The following is an 18,036-nucleotide window of genomic DNA, read 5'->3' on the forward strand; positions in this document are numbered from 1 at the left end:
CTCCACGTATCTAAACAAACAAATAAAAGTTAGGATCTATCAAGTTGGGTTCCATTCTGGGATCAGGCTTGTCCAGGGATAATCTCAGCAGGAGATCATAACCAGACCTGCTGAGTTTTTCCAGTACTTTCTGTTTTTTATTGTTTTCTATACATATAAAGGGAGTACATGATGGGCAGAGTAGAGGAAGCTTTATCCAACATTGTAATTTGTGCTGTACAAGTCCTGGAAATGTTTGACGGGACAAGAAAGAATAAATCATTTTCAATATTCTGGACTGATCCTACTGCTAATTCCAATTTTTAAAAGGACTAGTGTTACTAATCAGGTCAATTGTTTAACTAAACTTGGTGAGGATGTCACTGATATTGAAGACAAATGGCAAAAGTTTACTTATTAAATCACACGGAAATCAGATAAATTCAAGAGCAGGCTCATATAGCAAGATCATGTCAAATTGGCTGACCAGTCATGTACAAAAGGAAATTAGATTTAAACAAAAATGTTTTCATGATTAAAAGAGCATTATTTTCCAGAAAACAAAGATAATATTTAATGCAGAATTAAAGAAAATAAAAGATGCTTAACATCTATCTGCTTCCAGAAAGCCGATAGTGGGTTCCTCATAATTAGTCATTTTATAAAATTGAATCTTGTGGAATTGATGGGAAACTGCTACAGTGGATAAGGAATTGACAGGAGGTTGTTATCAATGTCTGTGGATCTACTTGGATAATTGTTACCAGCGATGTCCAGCAGAGGATTAGGACTCTTTACTCTCCATATTAATGAAGGAATTAGGGGAATGATATTCAAGTTTGTGACTGATATGAAGATTTGTGTGAGTGTTAGGATTGTGTAGGAGATGAGATGACTGCAAGCAAACCTTGATGAGTTGGAATTGTGGGCTGTGTTTTGCTCATGGTGCATAACTTAGAGAAGTACAGAGTTATGTAGTTTGGGCAAGACCAATGCTAGCATAAACTTAAAAGCTACACGAAAAGATTAAAGGTGGCACTGAAACATTTATAATGCTGTAATAGTTTACAACAAATGCAGTGAAGCTATAGCGGAAGCAAGAAGGCACTGGTCCACAGTCACAGAACTCTCCATGATAAAATGAAACATATCATTTTGTCCTTGTACAAGATCTTGGTTAGGCCTGTTAGAGTGTACAAGATGTTTGTCATTTATTAGCAAAGGTAACCTGGGACAGCAGTAGCATAGCATGACAGCAGTAGTAGTTTTAGCCATAAAAAGATATCAGCAAGAAGCCTGTAAAGCAAAGGCTGCTGGGGTGACAAGACATATGTTAGCCTAGACAAAGGACACAGCAAAAACTAGCCCAGACTAGCCTGAAGCATGTGTGAACCCAGCGATTATAGAAAGATAAAGGCAAAATACTGTGGATGCTGGAAATCTGAAACAAAAACAAAAATTGCTGGAAAAACTCAACAGGTCTGACAGCACCTGTGGAGAGGAAGACGGAGTTCACATTTCGAGTCTGTATGACTCTTCATCAGAACTAAAGAGAAATAGAAATATGGTGAAATGTAAGCTGTTTAAGGGGGGTGGGACAGGTGGAGCTGGATAGAGAGCCAGTGATAGGTGGAGGCAAAAGAGAGATTGCCAAAGATGTCATAAACAAAAGGTCAAAGGGGTGTTGACGGTGGAGATATTAGCTAAAGGATTATAGATAGATGTCAGTCACTAGAATGCTAAGCAAAACAAGACAGTTGGTCTACTTTGCACCTATTGTGATAGATTGTGAGCCTATGTGACCAAAAACACATCCTCAGTCACGAAAGGGCAGGGACTAAATGTATAAAAGACAATGTAACAACTTAGGGGGCAGAGTACTAACTTGGATTGGATTGACTAAAACAGGCTCTCCCTGCATCCACTTGAATAAACAATTGAAACCATACCTGAGTCTCTGAGGTGTTTGTCAATTTAGCCACAAAGTCTCATGTGCTCCATTTTCATCCTTTCACATGCTGGGTGATATTGAAGCTTTGGATAAGTTCAGAGAGGGCCATGAGGATTATTCCAAGTTTAAAAACCTTAGTTACCTGGATAGGCTTAGAGGACCAGATCTTTGTACTTTAGAGAATTGAAGACCCAGGGGCAATTTGATTGAGTTCTTTAAAATAATGAAAGGATGAAATAAAAGCAAAAATACTGTGGATGCTGGAAATCTGAAATAAGAACAGAAAATGCTGGGAAAAACTCAGCAGGTCTGGCAGTATCTATGGAGAGAGAAACAGAGTTAATGTTCCGAGTCTGTTTGACTCTTTAGACCTGAAGAGATGTCGAAATGTGATGGATTTTACACTTTTTAAGAGGAGATGGAGCAAAATAGAAGGTCAGGGATAGGTGAGAGCTCAGGAGAGATTTGACAAATATGTCATGGACACTAGACAAAGGGAGTGTCAATGGTAGTGTTAAAGACTAAAGAAGGTGATGATAGTGGCATAAAGGCAAGATAGCAGAATATGTTAATAGCAGAACAGGGTCAGTACTCTATGAAAGCAAACATAAGAACAAGTGACAGATGGCCTGTTGTGGGAGGGCTTGGTTTGGGGAACAAATATTGCATTTAAAAAGGGGTAAAGATGGAGGGGAGAGTTCATTGTCTGAAGTTGTTGAACTCAATATTAAGTCTGGAAGGCTGTAAAGTGCCTAATCTGAAGATGAGATGCTGTTCCTCCAGTTTGCATTGGCTTTCACTGGAATATTGCATCAAGCCAAGGACAGACATGTGGGCATGAGAGCATAATGATGTGTTAAAATGGCAAGCGGCAGGAAGGTCTGGGTCATGCTTGCGGATTGAGTGAAGCTGTTCCTCAAAGCGGCCACCTAGTCTGCGTTTAGTTCCTCTAATATGGAGGAGACTGGAGCAGTGAAAACAGTAGACCAAATTGAAGGAGGTACAGCTACTTCACTGAAAGGAGTGTTTGAGGCCTTGGACAGTGAGGAGGGAGGAGGTAAAGGGGCAGGTATTGCACCTTCTGCGATTGCATAGGAAGGTGCCATGGGAGGGGAATGAAGAGTTGGGGGTGATGGAGGAGTGGACCAAGGTGTCCTAGAGGGAATGGTCCCTACGGAATGCTGACAGTGCGGCAGGAAGATGTGTTTGGTGGTGGAATCATTTTGGAGTTAGCTGAAATGGTGGAGAATGATCCTTCGAATGCAGAGGCTGGTGGGGTGAAATGTGAGGACCGTACCATGGTTCTGAGATGGAGGGAAAGGGTGAGAGAAGAGGTGTGGAAGATGGTTTGGACATTGTTGCGGGCCCTGTCAACCACAGTCAGTGGGGGTGGAAGCCCTTGGTTCAGGAAAAAGGGAGACATGTCAAAAGCGCCATTTTGGAAGGTAACATCATCGGCTGTGACGGAGGTGGAGGAAAGGATTAGATTGTGTGCTTGCTGATAAATACTTGCAATTTGATGGTTTGGGGCAGGCCTGGAGTCATGTTTATTGATTATGCAAGGGCAGAAATAGCTTAGATATTAGGCAGTACTCCTTTACACAGAGAATAACAGACGTATAAAACAAATTTAATTTTGAATAATAATAATAAAAAATAAATTTGACTAACATGGGAGTGAAAGGGTCTCGGGGGTTGGCAGGAAAGTGGAGTTGAGACCAGAGTCAGATCAGCCATGATCTTATTGAATGGTGGGTTAGGCTTGAGGGGCCGAAGGGCCTAATCCTGCTCCTAACTTGTATGTTTGTAAGTGGCCAGTTTTTGCAATGAGTAGTGATTTGCTGCAAATCTTTCAAAGAGAGCTGGATCAGTTCCTATGTGGAGCAGTCATCTCATGCAAGAGGTAGGCATCAAACAACAAGTCATGCTCAATGTGCTCTCTTGAATTCATTTTGACTGGGAGGAATTTTCTAAATTTTTACATCCTATTTGCCCTTGCCTCTCCCACAGCACTACAGGGCAAGGAGTTTCCTGGCATGATGTATAGCTTCAAAGCAGTTTATTACTTTAATTTTAAAAATTCCCATAAACAGGTGAGTTTCCTTCCCTCCAATTCTATTACAGGGCACTCACTTGAATGTGACATTCTCCTGAATATTTTACAAGCCCATTCCAGTTCCTCAGTGTTATTTAACCATGCAAGGAATTTATATTCTTGCAACATGGTGGAAGACTTAAATAACCCCAACTGACAGCATTTCCATGATTACAAGAATCAAACCAATAAGCAATTATTATAAGCAGAAAATTCTGTAAAAACTCAGCAAGACAAGCGGTATTATATTGGCACTTGCTCACTGGGTGAGCCCTAGTTGAATACAGTGGCAGCAGGTCTCCCATCTCCCTTCCCCTCCCACCAAATGTAAATATGAGACACTAACAATAACCACTGTTAATTTATAAAAAGCAGACTGATTGCCATTTTGTAATGCCTTTCCTTCTCCACCTTGTGTTTGTCTCTGTTTCTCTCCAAGTGCTAGAAAGATTATTTCAAGGACCCCCAGAAAGGCTCTACGGTCCCTCAGTGCCCACAGACCCTAGTTTGAGAGCCACTGTATTATACTATTGGAGTCAGGCGCCAGAAATATCATCTGCATGGGAAAAAATCCATTCCCAACTGGTGAAATCGCCCCAGATTCGCACTAAGTGAGGTAGCGGGCGGGTAAAACTATGGTTTACCCACTGGCTGCAATGGCGGCTTTTCATGCCATTTCATCCCAAACTCACCGCATTAATTATGCATTCCTGGGAAACACACCGTTCCATGGCAGGCGGGTTCTCATTGCCCACCTTGGCATCACCTTACCGCTTCATCATGCCAGGCGCCATATTTAAATTGCAGCCGTGCACACATTTCTCACTGTTTCCAGTCCATGACTGCTGCAAAGAAGACATGGCCCTGAAAGGCAAGAAAACTGCAGCCCCCAGGTTCAATAAAGCATGCCTCAAGCAGCTTTTGCATGCAGTAAGGGGTCACCGTGATGTCTTCTACACCCACCTGGCTGTAGGATGGGCAGCGACTGCACTAACCCGCATTGGAAGGCAGTGACAGTGGTGGTCAGCGCCAGTGACCTGCAAAAGACAACAGCCACCCAGTGCCACAAGAGGATGAATGATCTCCTCCGTTCCGCCAGGGTAAATCACTCTTCTCACACTCTCAACTCACACACTCACAAACTCATCACACGTCCACAGGGATCTCACACACTGCCAGTTCAAGGGACATCACCATTCACTCTCTCAATCTCACCTTCATTGTCCTCATCCCGTCCATGGGACCACTCACCAACCACACATGTCAGGCATACTTATCATCTGGCCTGGCAGGCATCCTGCTTACACTCTCCATCTCTATTTATGCAGGACAAGATGGCACACAACAACAGGGGGAAGTCGCTTACCAGTGGAGGAATGCCTGAAATCAAGGTCCTTAAGGACTTTGCAAACAGAGCCATCCAGCTGGTTGGTGAGGATCTGGACTGTTCCTGTGCTGACGGTGAGGTCAGCAGTGCTCTATATAGTGGGGATCCAGCAGTGCAACATTCATCAGACAACCATGCTGTGAATGATGTGTCCTGTTTTACAGGCTACTGTCATGCACTAATTATCTCTCCTTGCTTTCACAGGCACATCTGGGAAACAGCCAGTGGAGTCCATGACCCAGGGTCTCCATTCAAGCCTCGAGGAAACCTCTGAAGAGGAACCTGAAGTCACCTTCCTTGAAGACCTATCGCAGCGCTCACCTATACCCTCTACCTACGCAGAGACACATGCCTCAGTGGGACCTAGCCCTAGAGTAGCCTCAGGATCACAATCTGGTGAGCATATAACACCGTCTGATCCACTGCAGGCAGCGGCAGGGACTTCCCAGGTTTCCGGCACTCGGAGGACTGCTGGAGGCCAGAAATTTGCTGAGTCCGCGTCAGATGGCGAGCCTTTGGACTCGATCATGTCACAGTTGCTGGAGCTGTAAAGGCAAGCTCAGGAACATCAGGCAGGGATGTCCGCTGCACTCCTCAGATTGCAAGGCACGACAGAGGAGTCCATCGGCCTTCAGGCTGAGGTGATAGCGCAGGCATGCCAATGCACCAAGGTCAACACTAGTAGGATGGTGGCCCTCATTGAGACCTTAGTCCGGGACATCGGTCCTGCACTGCTGTGTGGGCTGAACTCCATCGCTGATGCCATACTTGGCCTCCAACAATGTGTATGTGAGAGGGGTGGACGGCAGCTTGATCTCACTCCATCTACCCCTTCTCCCCGAGGAGTCAGCCAGGGGCCCTTGGACACCCATAGGGAGGAGGATCAGCAGATGTTCCCCCGGAGCCATCCATCCAGGTGACTCCAGGACTGTCCGGCCTATCCGAATCCACTCTTCCTGTTACCTCAGCAGCTCCAACTCCACAGGCTGAGGAGGGTGCCACAGCCACACAGCAGGATCCTGAAAGCAGGCCGGGGCGCTCCAGGTGTCGACCCTCCAGAGGACGCCCACCAAGGTCAGCACAGACAGGTTGTAGCAGTCAGCAGGCTGCCTCCCCCTCCGCTGTGGATGTCTGGGGAGTACCAAGACATAGTGGCAGGATTAGGAAAGTTAAGAAGATGTAGTTGCACAGCCTGGACACCGGTGTTAAACACTTGTACATAATGTTCACTATTGTAAATAAACTCCCAAGAATATCTCCCTGTCTATGGCTCCCTGTTTTGATGAACAGTGTTCGTGTCATTGAGATGTGAAACCTTTCTGCACAAGATAAAGCAGGTGTCTTAGTTCAGGGCCTCTTCCCTGTGTAGTGTGTAATCTTCAGGCCAAAGTGATGATCCGGTCTCACTCTCCCTGGACACATTGGTGATGCCTGCACCACGATGGTGCTTGTCATTGCTGCCAGAATGTTGTGGGCAGGTGTCACAGAGTTCCATCATTCTCTGTGGGACCTCAGCACCTTTAAGGTGGGGCTGGCCCCCATCTCTTCAGCATCTGTGACCAGTGACACTGTGCTCCTGAAGGGGTCAGGTACTGAAGGCAGACAAAGGATCAAATACATTTAGTTTCATGGCTGCATCTCTATGATATGACCCTGATCACAGAGCACAAGTGAGCTGCCCTCAGCCATCCAGGAGTCAGACATTCTCAGAGGCTATGTGAAGATCTATGGAGTGTCCGCACTCACTCATCTTCACAACTGAGCAACTATTAGGGCCTCCACTCCATCTCCATGACAGGAGCATTATCACAGACTGCAGCAGAAAGAAGGTATATCGAGGCTCATGCAGCAGCTTGCAACATGTTGGAGCAGACCATCGGGATGCTGAAAATGAGGTTCCAGTGCCTGGACCGGTCTGGTGGAACCCTGCAACATAGTCCACAGAGCCATAGTCCACATAAGCCAGACTGAAGTCAAATGTTTGCAGATGCAATGTGAGGATCTGTGGTGTCTCCTCACTGCATGTCGTCATCATCCTCCACAAATCTAGCATCTATGAAGGCCTCCTGAGTGTGTCTGCTGCATCTGGCCAATGCAAGAGCCTCATCATCATCATTGTCACCTTCAAGGACCTCCTCATCCTCATCACAAATGGAGGAGACCTTCAGCTGCTTCATATCCTCCTCAGCCAGCTCCTCTCTCTATTGCAGTGCCAGGTTGTAAAAGGTACAGCAGACGACAACAATGCGTGACACCCTCTGTGGACTATGTTGCAGGGTTCCACCAGACCGGTCCAGGCACTGGAACCTCATTTTCAGCATCCCGATGGTCTGCTCCAACATGTTGCAAGCTGCTGCATGAGCCTCGTTATACCTTCTCTCTGCTGCAGTCTGAGGCCACCACACGGGTGTGATCAGCCACGTCCTCTGCAGGTAGCCATTGTCCCCCAGGAGCCAACCCTGCAGCCTCTGTGGATCCTGGAATACATCAGGGACCTGTGACTGACTGAGAATGTAGGAGTCATGCACACTCCCTGGAAACCGTGGGCAGATCTGCAGGATGTGTTTGTGGTGGTCGCACACCAGCTGCACATTCAGTGAATGGAATCCCTTATGGTTGGCATAGTTGACCACATTGCGTGATGGAGATCTAAGCGCTTCGTAAGTGCAGTCAATGGAACCCTGCACCTGTCGGAAACCTGAGATCTGGGCATATCTAATCACTTTTGCATCCTGGCTGTCTGGTCCTGGGTGAAATGCTCAAAGTTGTGTGCCCTCGTGATGATGGCATCCATGACCTCATGGATGCATTTGTGGGCAGAGGCTTGTGATATCCCATCAAGGTCATGTGTGGAGCCCTGAAAGCAGACACAGGCGTAGAAATTGAGCGCTGTTATCACTTTCATGGCCACTGGCAGTGGATGCCCTCTATATCCCCATGTGCCAAACCCTGCAGCAGCTGGCAGATGTGACTGTCCAGTTTCCTCAACTTGTGCAGTCTTCAACGACACTGGTTCTCAGTCATCTGAAGGAATGACAGGTGGCATCTGTAAACGCTGGTCTAGCTCGGCACTGACCAGTGATGGCTCTTCAGCAGCATGTGCGGGTGCCCCAGCTGCCCCTTCTTTCAGAGAGTGTTGCTCCTCCTTCTGCACAGCCAGACGCCTCAGTCACTGTCTTCTCGTCATCTTCGCTCTCTGTAAGCCACAAGGCATACAGCTAGGTCATCAGGCTTCATGATCCTGATGTACTCCTCCTGCAGGATGAAAGAGAGACATGTGGGTTAGTATGGGTGTACTAAGAACCTGTCCTGGTTAAGTCTGAAGGCCTCTTAACACATCCCGAAGAATGCTGGCCACCACTTGGATGGCCAGAGATTAGTGCGCTGCATGGCTGCCCAAAACCCCACCCACCATCCACCCCACTCCACCCGACTGATTAATGGCAGCTTTGCCCACTGAACTGCATTTGGTGCTCTCAGCTCAGGCGCAGGCATTCTCCTCACCCGCACTGCAAGGCTGCACTGTTAGCTTGAACCATGGGGCAGAATGGTCCGAACTGGGATGATGACATTGCAAGAAGCTGTGAGCACCTCCACCAGTGACTTCTCCATAGCCAGCTTTAACATGGAGATTGCACAATATGCCCAGCTGTTCTGCAGACCACTAATATGTTCATTAGTTTGCAGTCTGTGCTCGAGGGGTGAAAGGCTCTGGATCACCTAGTGGCACTTTTATGCCTCTGCGTTACTTGAGTGGCTATGCCTGAACTGTGTCAGCTGCAGAGGAATAGTCACTTTATACAAGGTGCCCCTAAGGCATGGTCGCTTCCCTCACCCACTCCCCCCACCCAGCCCATGCTTGTGCACTACCTTCAACTGCAGGGCAGCTTTTTGCCCCTCACAATGCACCTCAACCTTGAAGTCCAACAGGCATCCCTCATGAGCGCTCCACAATGTTACTGTGCACTCACCTCCGAGTTCCCCTTTGTCATGAAGCTACTAATGTATATAATATTATTGGAAAATATTTTTCTTTTAAAATAGAGGTTTAATCTGTGGGTGTGTCTTAATTGGATTAAAGCCAGCTAGTCTGGGTGCTTTGATATGTACTATGCATTTTTTGAATAGAGCATTCAAGAAGACGAGTGAAATCTGGCACCTAGCTAGCAGAGACCAAGCAATATGTTTTTTTACTAATAAAATTGGTACGATGAAAGGGGTTTTATTGTTAGAAGAGGCTGGTAATACAATGAGAATTTACAATCAATGAGCTGTGCTAGGTATAAATTCAGCAGCTTTGTGTATACAGAGCAGAGGCAATGTAAGCCTACAACGGTTTCCACAGCAACCAAAGTGAAAAGAACCTCATTTTGAGTTTGTAAGATGAAAATGCTTTGCCTAGTGAATGGTTAAATATCTATGGGTTGCTGTTGCCTTAATGGAGATTAGTTTGGGAATTTGTTAAAAGTTATGATAATAGTAATTTGTAGCAATATGTATATATTTAACTTGTGTAAGTTAATACAATGTTTCATTTAGTTTAATATAAAACCTCTGGTGCTATGATTCCTGGATTTAGAGTTGCATCTGAAACATACCACTTAAAAATATAGGTTATGACAGTTGTTTAAAGTTTCCTGCTGGGATTTTTAAATAACTCAGCTTTACTGAAAGGCTGGGTCATATCACCCTCAAAGTGCAGCCTGCCAAGTGTACGCCTTTTATATTCTGTTGTGAAACGGATGGGCAGACAATCCAGTGTGGGGGTGAATGAGTCTAGTGGGCTCGCCTTATAATGATTGCTGATGAATTACACTGAGGTTCCCGACATCCAATGGCAGGCAGCGTGGCCCGCCATCAACAGGCTGAGCGGACAATTGAAAACTAGTTTCACAATGTTGTGAAACCGATTTTTGACCTTCTCGCCATATTGTCCATTCACGCCACCGAACATGCCCGACACCAGATGATTCCACCCACCGCTTCTGCAGCCAATCCAGGGAAATCAAAACATGTAAGCCACATTTATTTAACAAATAGTTGTTTGGTAGTACAGAACTTGAATATTGCTGCAGAAAGAGACATGTCTAAGCTTTTCATTTGCACCCATTTGGACACTCGCAAGAACACCGTTATAAAGGAGAAAACAACAATTTATACTATATATGAATTGCCATGGAGAATGCACCTCTGATGGTGACTGACAGTCAAGGCTTTCGAAGGCGAGATTCTAGTGTAAACATGTCCCCACAAAGGAAAAGGGCAGTACTTCCAAATCTAGAGCTCCCTGGTTATCCAAAAGTATACAGTCCAAGATAAATCAGAAAAAGGAAGCTTATGACAGTCACAAAGGACTTAATACCGGAGAAAGCCTAGAGGATATAAAAAGTGCAGGGGTGAGGCAAAAATGGAAATTAGGAAAGCAAAGAGAGGATACGAAAAAATATTGGCAGGTAAAATCAAAGAAAATCCTAAATTAAGAGCTAGAGAATAACTAAGGAGAAGGTAGGACCCATCAGAGATTTAAATGGTAACTTGTGGGTTGATGCAGAAGATGTGGCAGGGTTCTCAATGAGTACTTTGTCTCTGTCTTCATTAAGGAGAGGGATGATGCAGACATTCTAGTTAAAGAGGAAGTATGCAAAATATTAGATACAATAAGCACAGTGAGAAAGTACTGGAGGGACTGGCGTCCTTGAAGTGGATAAACACCCAGGGCCAGATGGATTGTATCCCAGGCTGTTGAAGAAAGCCAGGGATCTCATGGGATACAGGGGAAGGTGGCAGGTTGGATCCAAAATTGGCTCAGTGAGAGGAAACAAAGGCTTATGGTTGATGGATGTTTTTGTGAATGGGAAACGGTTTCCAGTGGTGTTCCACAGGGCTCAGTGTTGGGGTCCTTGCTATTTGTTGTATATATTAATGATTTAGACTTTAATGTGGGAGGCATGATTGGGAAATTTGCAGATGATACAAAAATTGGCTGTTTAGTTGATAGAGAAGAGGTCAGCTGTCGACTCCAGAATTATATCAATGCTTTAGCTGAGTGGGTGGAGAAGTAACAAATGGAATTTATTCCGGAAAAGTGTGAGGTTAAGCACTGGGGAGGGCAAAGGGAATACTCAATAAACGGGAAGTTATTGAGAGAGGTTGAGGAAGTGAGAGACCTTGGAGTGCATGTCTGCAGGTCTTTGAAGGTGGCAGGGCAAGTGGACAAGGTGGTCAGGAAAGCATATGGAATGTTTTCCTTTATTGGGTGAGGCATTATAATGATGGAACCGTATAAAACGCTGGTTAGGCCACAGCTGGAATTTTGTGTACATTTCTGGTCACCGCATTACAGGAAGGACATAATTGTTCTGGGGAGAGTACAGAGGAGATTTATAAGAATGTTGCCAGGATTTGAAAATTGCAGCTGTAAGGAGAGATTGGATAGGCTAGAGTCGTTTTTCTTAGAACGGAGGAGGCTAAGATGTACAATTGAGGTGTACAAATTATGAGAGGCCTAGGTAGGGTAGACAGGAAAGACTTGTTTCCCCTAGCTGAGGGGTCAATTACCAGGGGGCATAGATTTAAGGTGATTGGTAGAAGGATTAGAGAGGACATGAGGAAAATCTTTTTCACCCAGAGGGTGGTGCGTGTCTGGAATTCACTACCTAAATCAGTGGCTAAGGCTGAAACACTCGACTCATTTAAAGGTTCCTGGATCTGCATCTGAAGTGCTGTAACCTGTAAGGCAATGGAGCAGGTGCTGGAAAGTGAGATCAAAATGAGTGGCTATTTTCTTTTTTCTCTTTTTGGCTGGCACAGACACGATGGGCTGAATGGCCTCTTTCTGCACTGTAACGTTTCTATGGTTCTAACTACTAAGCATCAGTGGTGCATTTTCCATGGAAATGCCACTTGCCAAGTAATCAGCATCTCTTCACACACAGTATAAATTTTTGTTTCCCCTCTTATATTATTATTCTTGCAAGTGTCCTGATGAATGCAAGACGAAAAACTTAGACATGTCTCTTTTTTCAGCAATTTATTTAACAGCTGAATTCCTCCTTTCACCCCCTCCCCTGAGACTAGTACAGTGTCATTGTATTGGTTTGCACTCCAGTACTCCACTGACATTTGAGTATGAATTTCAGTAGTGAGTGACAGTAAGCTATTTGACAGTGTGGGGGCTTCACAGCTGAATCTGATTCTGTTGTCACCTGATGCTCAGATTCCTGCACTTGCTGCAGGAGTCATTGCAAAGTGATCAAGAGCAGGAACCCTGGCTGATATTCTTCTTCTTATACCTTGGCTGCATTGTGGCCCCAAGTGTTACTGCAGTTGTGATTCAGCAGACACAGGATAGAACTTGGATCCTTTCCTGACCTATATAAGATGTTGTCCTGATTACATGTTACTCTGACTTTAAAGAGTAATACCAAGCTACCCTCTTCTCTTGGTTTGCAAATGGACATCAAGAGGTTTTACCATACAGCTGCAGAATTGTCAATGTCTGATATGAACTGAATTTGCTGATCTAAAGATGGAGAAGCCAAAGCCAGGGCTCACTGGATAATAAGGGAGATAGAGAATGTGAAGAAAAAAAAGACAGTGTATGATACATGTTGGGTGAATTGTTCAAGCCAGAACAAGGTCAAATACAATAAGTTGAGAGGGGAAGTGAAGAGGAAAATAAAATTGGTAAAAAGAAATATGAGAAAAAAATGGCTGTTAACATAAGAAAGCATTTACTGGCACATAAATAGTAAGCCGGGAGTGTTACAGACTGTGATGGGAGGAGTGCACAGTTAACTTTAACCCCACTTCTCCATAGGTCATAACAATGGTTTAGATGTTTAATTTACTCACCAAAATGGCCAATTGTTTCCCCTTGATAATGCTATACCCAGCATAAAAAGACTTTAATCAGGCTTCTTTCAATAAACACAAAAGAATTGGTTTATTATAAAACAAAATTCTTTTTAAAAACAAGTTGCAAAACTGGCTAACATACAATTTTAATTTGGAAGGATAATGCTATTCCCCTTTTTTAAAACATATATCCCAACATCCATATACTCACGCACAAACACAAGACAGGGCAAAGCAAATATGGTCTCTGCAGAGGCTGGAGTACAGGAACATTTAAAAAAAAATAAAGTACATTTTTTAAACAAAGAACGGGTGAGCGTGGACTTCATTTAAAACAGAGAGTGGGTGAGTGTGTGGACTTTATTTAAAACAGTGCATGAGCATGTGGACTTCATTTAAAAAGAGCATGGAGAGCAGTTGATCGGTGAGTATTTCTAGTCTTTAGATTAAAATTAAGGTCTTTAGTTAGTGTTTAGATCTGTAGTCTTTATTTTCTCTTTCATAAAAATAGCTTGTTAAGTATAAATAAATATTTCAATAAAATGTAAAAAGCAGGGATACTAAAGTAATTAATTAATAAATTAAATAATATAGCAATAGCAGGACGGGTGATGTTTTGCTGCTGCAGCATGTGGGACTCCTGGACACCAAGGTTTTCCGGAGTAAACACATCTGTAGTAAGTGTTTGCAGCTCGAGGAACTTTGGGTCTGAGTTAAGGAGCTGGACTCTGAGCTGCAGACATTACGCCACATCCAGGAGGGGGAAGTTACCTGGACACTTTGCTCCAGGAGGCGGTCACACCCTACAGGTTATTCAGATATGGTCTGTGTTCAGGGACAGGAAGGTGTGACTGCAGGTGAGGCAGGATTGGTACTCAGGGGGTAGTGTTCAAGGAGCCTCAGCCCCTTCAATTATTCTACAGTCATTAGGTTCTTGCAAGCTGTGAAGATGAGAGTGGGGACAGTAGGGAGGATGAGCGAACTGACCACGGCATTATGGTAGAGAGAGCCATTCAAGTGGGGGGAGGAACTAGGATCATAGTGGTAGGGGAAAGTATAATTAGGGGGATAGATACTGTTCTCTGGAGCCGTATGAGTCCCGAAGATTGTATTATCTGCCCAGTGCCAGGGTTAAGGACATCTCCACAGGGCTGGAGGGGAACTTGGAGTGGGAGGGAAGGGATCCAGTTGTCATCGTCCACGTTGGTGCCAATGACATTGAAAAGATTAGAAAGGAGGTTCTGCTGAAAGAATTTGAACAGTTAGTATCTAACTTAAAAAGCAGAAGCTCCAAGGTAATAGTCTCGTGGTTACTACCTGAACCACGGGCAAACTGGCAAAGGGCAAATAAAGTTAAGGGGTTAAATGCGTGGCTCACAGATTGGTGTGGGAGGAATGGGTTTCAGTTCATGGGGCACTGGCATCAGTACAGAGGTAGAAGGGAGCTGTTCCGGTGGGATGGTCTTCACTTGAACTGTACTGGGACCAGTGTCCTGGCGAATCAAATAACTAGGGTTGTAGAGAGAGCTCTAAACTAAATAGAGGTGGGGAGGGTTCTGCAGAGGGGATACATAGGCTTACAAAGCAAAAGGGTATGGCAGCCTTGCAGGGAAGCTACTTAGGTAATGATACCTAGAGTGTGACAAGAAGGGACAGAGTGTACAAACATAAAAAAAGCAGCAAATAGGGACAAAGGGGGAAAATGGTAAAAAGGCAGAATAGCTCTTTACTTAAATGCATGTAGTATTCAGAACAAAAAGAAATGAATAGACGGCACAAATAGAGGTTAATGGGTATGATCTTATAGCCATTACGGAGACATAGTTACAAGGAGATCAAAGCTGGGAACTAAATATTCAGGGGTATATGACTTTTCAAAAGAGCAGGTAGGAAGGAAACGGCGGTGGAGTAGCTTTGTTAGTATGAGATGGAATAAGTACAATAGCAAGAAATGATCTTGGATAGGAAGATGTAGAATCCATGTGGGTGGAAGTAAGAAATAACAAGGGGAAGACGACACTGGTGGGAGTAGTCTATAGGCCCCCTAACAGTAGCTATACTGTAGGACAGAGAATAAATCAGGAGATAATGAGGGCATTTATAAAAGGCAGTATATTAATCATGGGTGACATTAATCTTCATGTAGATTGGGAAAATCAAATTGGCAGAGGTAGCCATGAGGAAGAATTCATAAAATGTATTCAGGACTGTTTCATAGAACAATGTGTTGTGGATCCAACCAGGGATCAGGCTATTTTGGATCTGGTAATGTGTAATGAGGCAGGTTTAATAAATGATCTGAGAGTAAAAGATTCCCTAGGAAACAATGACTATAACATGGTGGAATTTAGCATTCAGTTTGAGAGTGAGAAACTTAGTTTGGAAACAACTATGCTAAACTTAAATAAGGGTAATTACAAAGGAATGAGGGCAGGGTTGGCTGCAGTGGACTGGGAAAGGAGTTTAGCAGAAAAGACAGTTGATGAACAATGGCAGAAGTTTAAGAAAATAGTTCATGACTCACAACAAAGATATATCCCAGTGAGGAAGAAGGATTGTAGGAAAGGGATAAACTAACCATGGTTAACCAAGGAAGTTAATGGTTGTATCAAATTGAAAGATAAAAACATTCAATGTGGCAAAGATTAGTGGCAAGCCAGAGGATTGGGAAAGGTTTAAAAACCAACAAAAGATGACCAAAAAAATAATAAAGAGGGAGCAAATAAACTTTGAGGATAAACTAGCAAGTAATGTAAAATAAGAGCTTTGTTAAATATATTAAAAGGAAGAGAGAGGCCAAAGTCAATATGAGCCCCTTAGAGAATGAGGCTAGGGAAATAATAATGGGGAATCAGGAAATGGCAGAAGAGTTGAATAAATACTTTGCATCAGTCACATAAAAGGTTGGTTAACAAAATTGGGACTCAAAGAATAGGAGGGAATAGGACAGCTTGGATAAAAAAATTGGCTTAAGGACAGAAAACAGTGTATCATGGCAAATGGTTATTTTTCGGACTGGAGGATGATAGACCGTGGGTCCGTGCTAGGACCACTGCTTTTTTTTTGTTATAAACAATATGACTTGGATATTGAAATATAGAGAAAAAGTTCAAAATTTGCCAATGATACCAAACTTGGAGATATGGCAAATTGTGAGGATGCTACAAATTGACTGGAACAGGACATAGATAAGCTAGCAGAATGGGAAGTCAAGTGACAGATGAGATTTAATATGGAGAAGTGTGAGGTGATGCATTTTGGCAGAAAGGATAGGGAGAGGCAATATAGACTGAATAACACAGTCCTGAAGAGAGTGCAGGGACAATTGAGACCTGGTGTTGCATGTGCACAGATATTTGAAGGTGGCAGGACGTATTGAGAGAGTGATTAGCAAAGCATATGGGATCTTGGGCTTCATAAATAGAGGCATTGATTACAAAAGCAGGGAGGTTCTGCTGAACCTTTATAAAGTTCTGGTTAGGCCACAACTAGAGCATTGTGTCCAGTTCTGGTCATCACACATTAGGAAGGATGTGAGGGTCCTTGAGAGGTGGCAGAGAGGATCCACCAGAATAGTTCCAGACATTGGCGGTGGGGGTTGGGGGGGTGGTTTAGTGGCAAGATTAGGTTGGGGTTGTTCTCCTTGGTGCAAAAGAGATTGCTCCAAGACAAGGAAAACCTGTTCCCATTAACTGATGGTACAAGGACTAGTGGACAGTGATTTAAGTTTTTGGGAAAAGATGCAGCAGGGGAACGTGAGGAAGAACTTTTTAAACGCAGCAGGTAATGACTTGGAACTTGCTGCCAAAGTGGGTGTGGGAGCAGAGATGATCAATTATTTCAAAAGGGAATTGGATGGGAATCGGAGGAAATAAACTTGCATGGTTATGAGGATTAAGGGCAATGGGACTGATTGGATTGCTCTATGGAGAGCCAGCATGTACTCGATAGTCAATGCCTCCTTCTGTGCCAGAAATGACTATATGACCCACTTGGTGCAGCATTAGAATTCCTGTGATTGTGTTAGGTGCCACTTAGCTGGGGGAGGGAAAATCAACCAGAATTCTTGGTCCTATGATTCAGTAAGATATATATATGTGGCAGTTGGATGATGAAAGATTGGACTGCGATGCATTCCATGGTTCGTCAGACACTGGCTAACATTCGCTGTCTGAGCTCACACAGGCTAATCCACATTCCCATTTAACTGAACTTTACAGTTATCAGCCTTAAAGGCCTGGCTTAGTGGGTAGCAATCTTGTCTCTGAGTCAGAAGGTTGTAAGTTCCAAATTCCATTCTAGAGTCTTGAGCACATAATTTAGAATGACACTCCAGTGCAGTACTGAGGGAGTGCTGCACTGTCAAGTTCAGCCTTTCAGGCAAGGCTCCATCTGCCATCTCAAGTGGACATAAAAGATCTCACGACACTGTTTCAAATAAGAACAGGGAAATTCCCCCTGGCACTTGGGCCTATACCTATCCCTTAACATCATAGATCTGCACTATCTTGTCATTATCACAGTGCTGTTTGTGGGAGCTTGCTGTGGGAAAATTGGCTGCTATGTTTCCTACGTTATGATAGCAACTACACTTTCAAAGGTACTCATTGATTGTAAAGCACTTTTCCTGATGTTGGGAAAGGTGTTATGTAAATGTAAGTTCTTGTCTTTCAATCTTGATGGCAAAAGTTAGATGGCAAAAGATAAGGGATAGCTGTTGTGGCCTCTTACTCCAGAACAGGAGTTGTGAGTTCTGGATCCCTGTGC

This window comes from Carcharodon carcharias, chromosome 8 (genome assembly GCF_017639515.1).
Source record: "Carcharodon carcharias isolate sCarCar2 chromosome 8, sCarCar2.pri, whole genome shotgun sequence".
Classification (NCBI taxonomy): Eukaryota; Metazoa; Chordata; class Chondrichthyes; order Lamniformes; family Lamnidae; genus Carcharodon; species Carcharodon carcharias.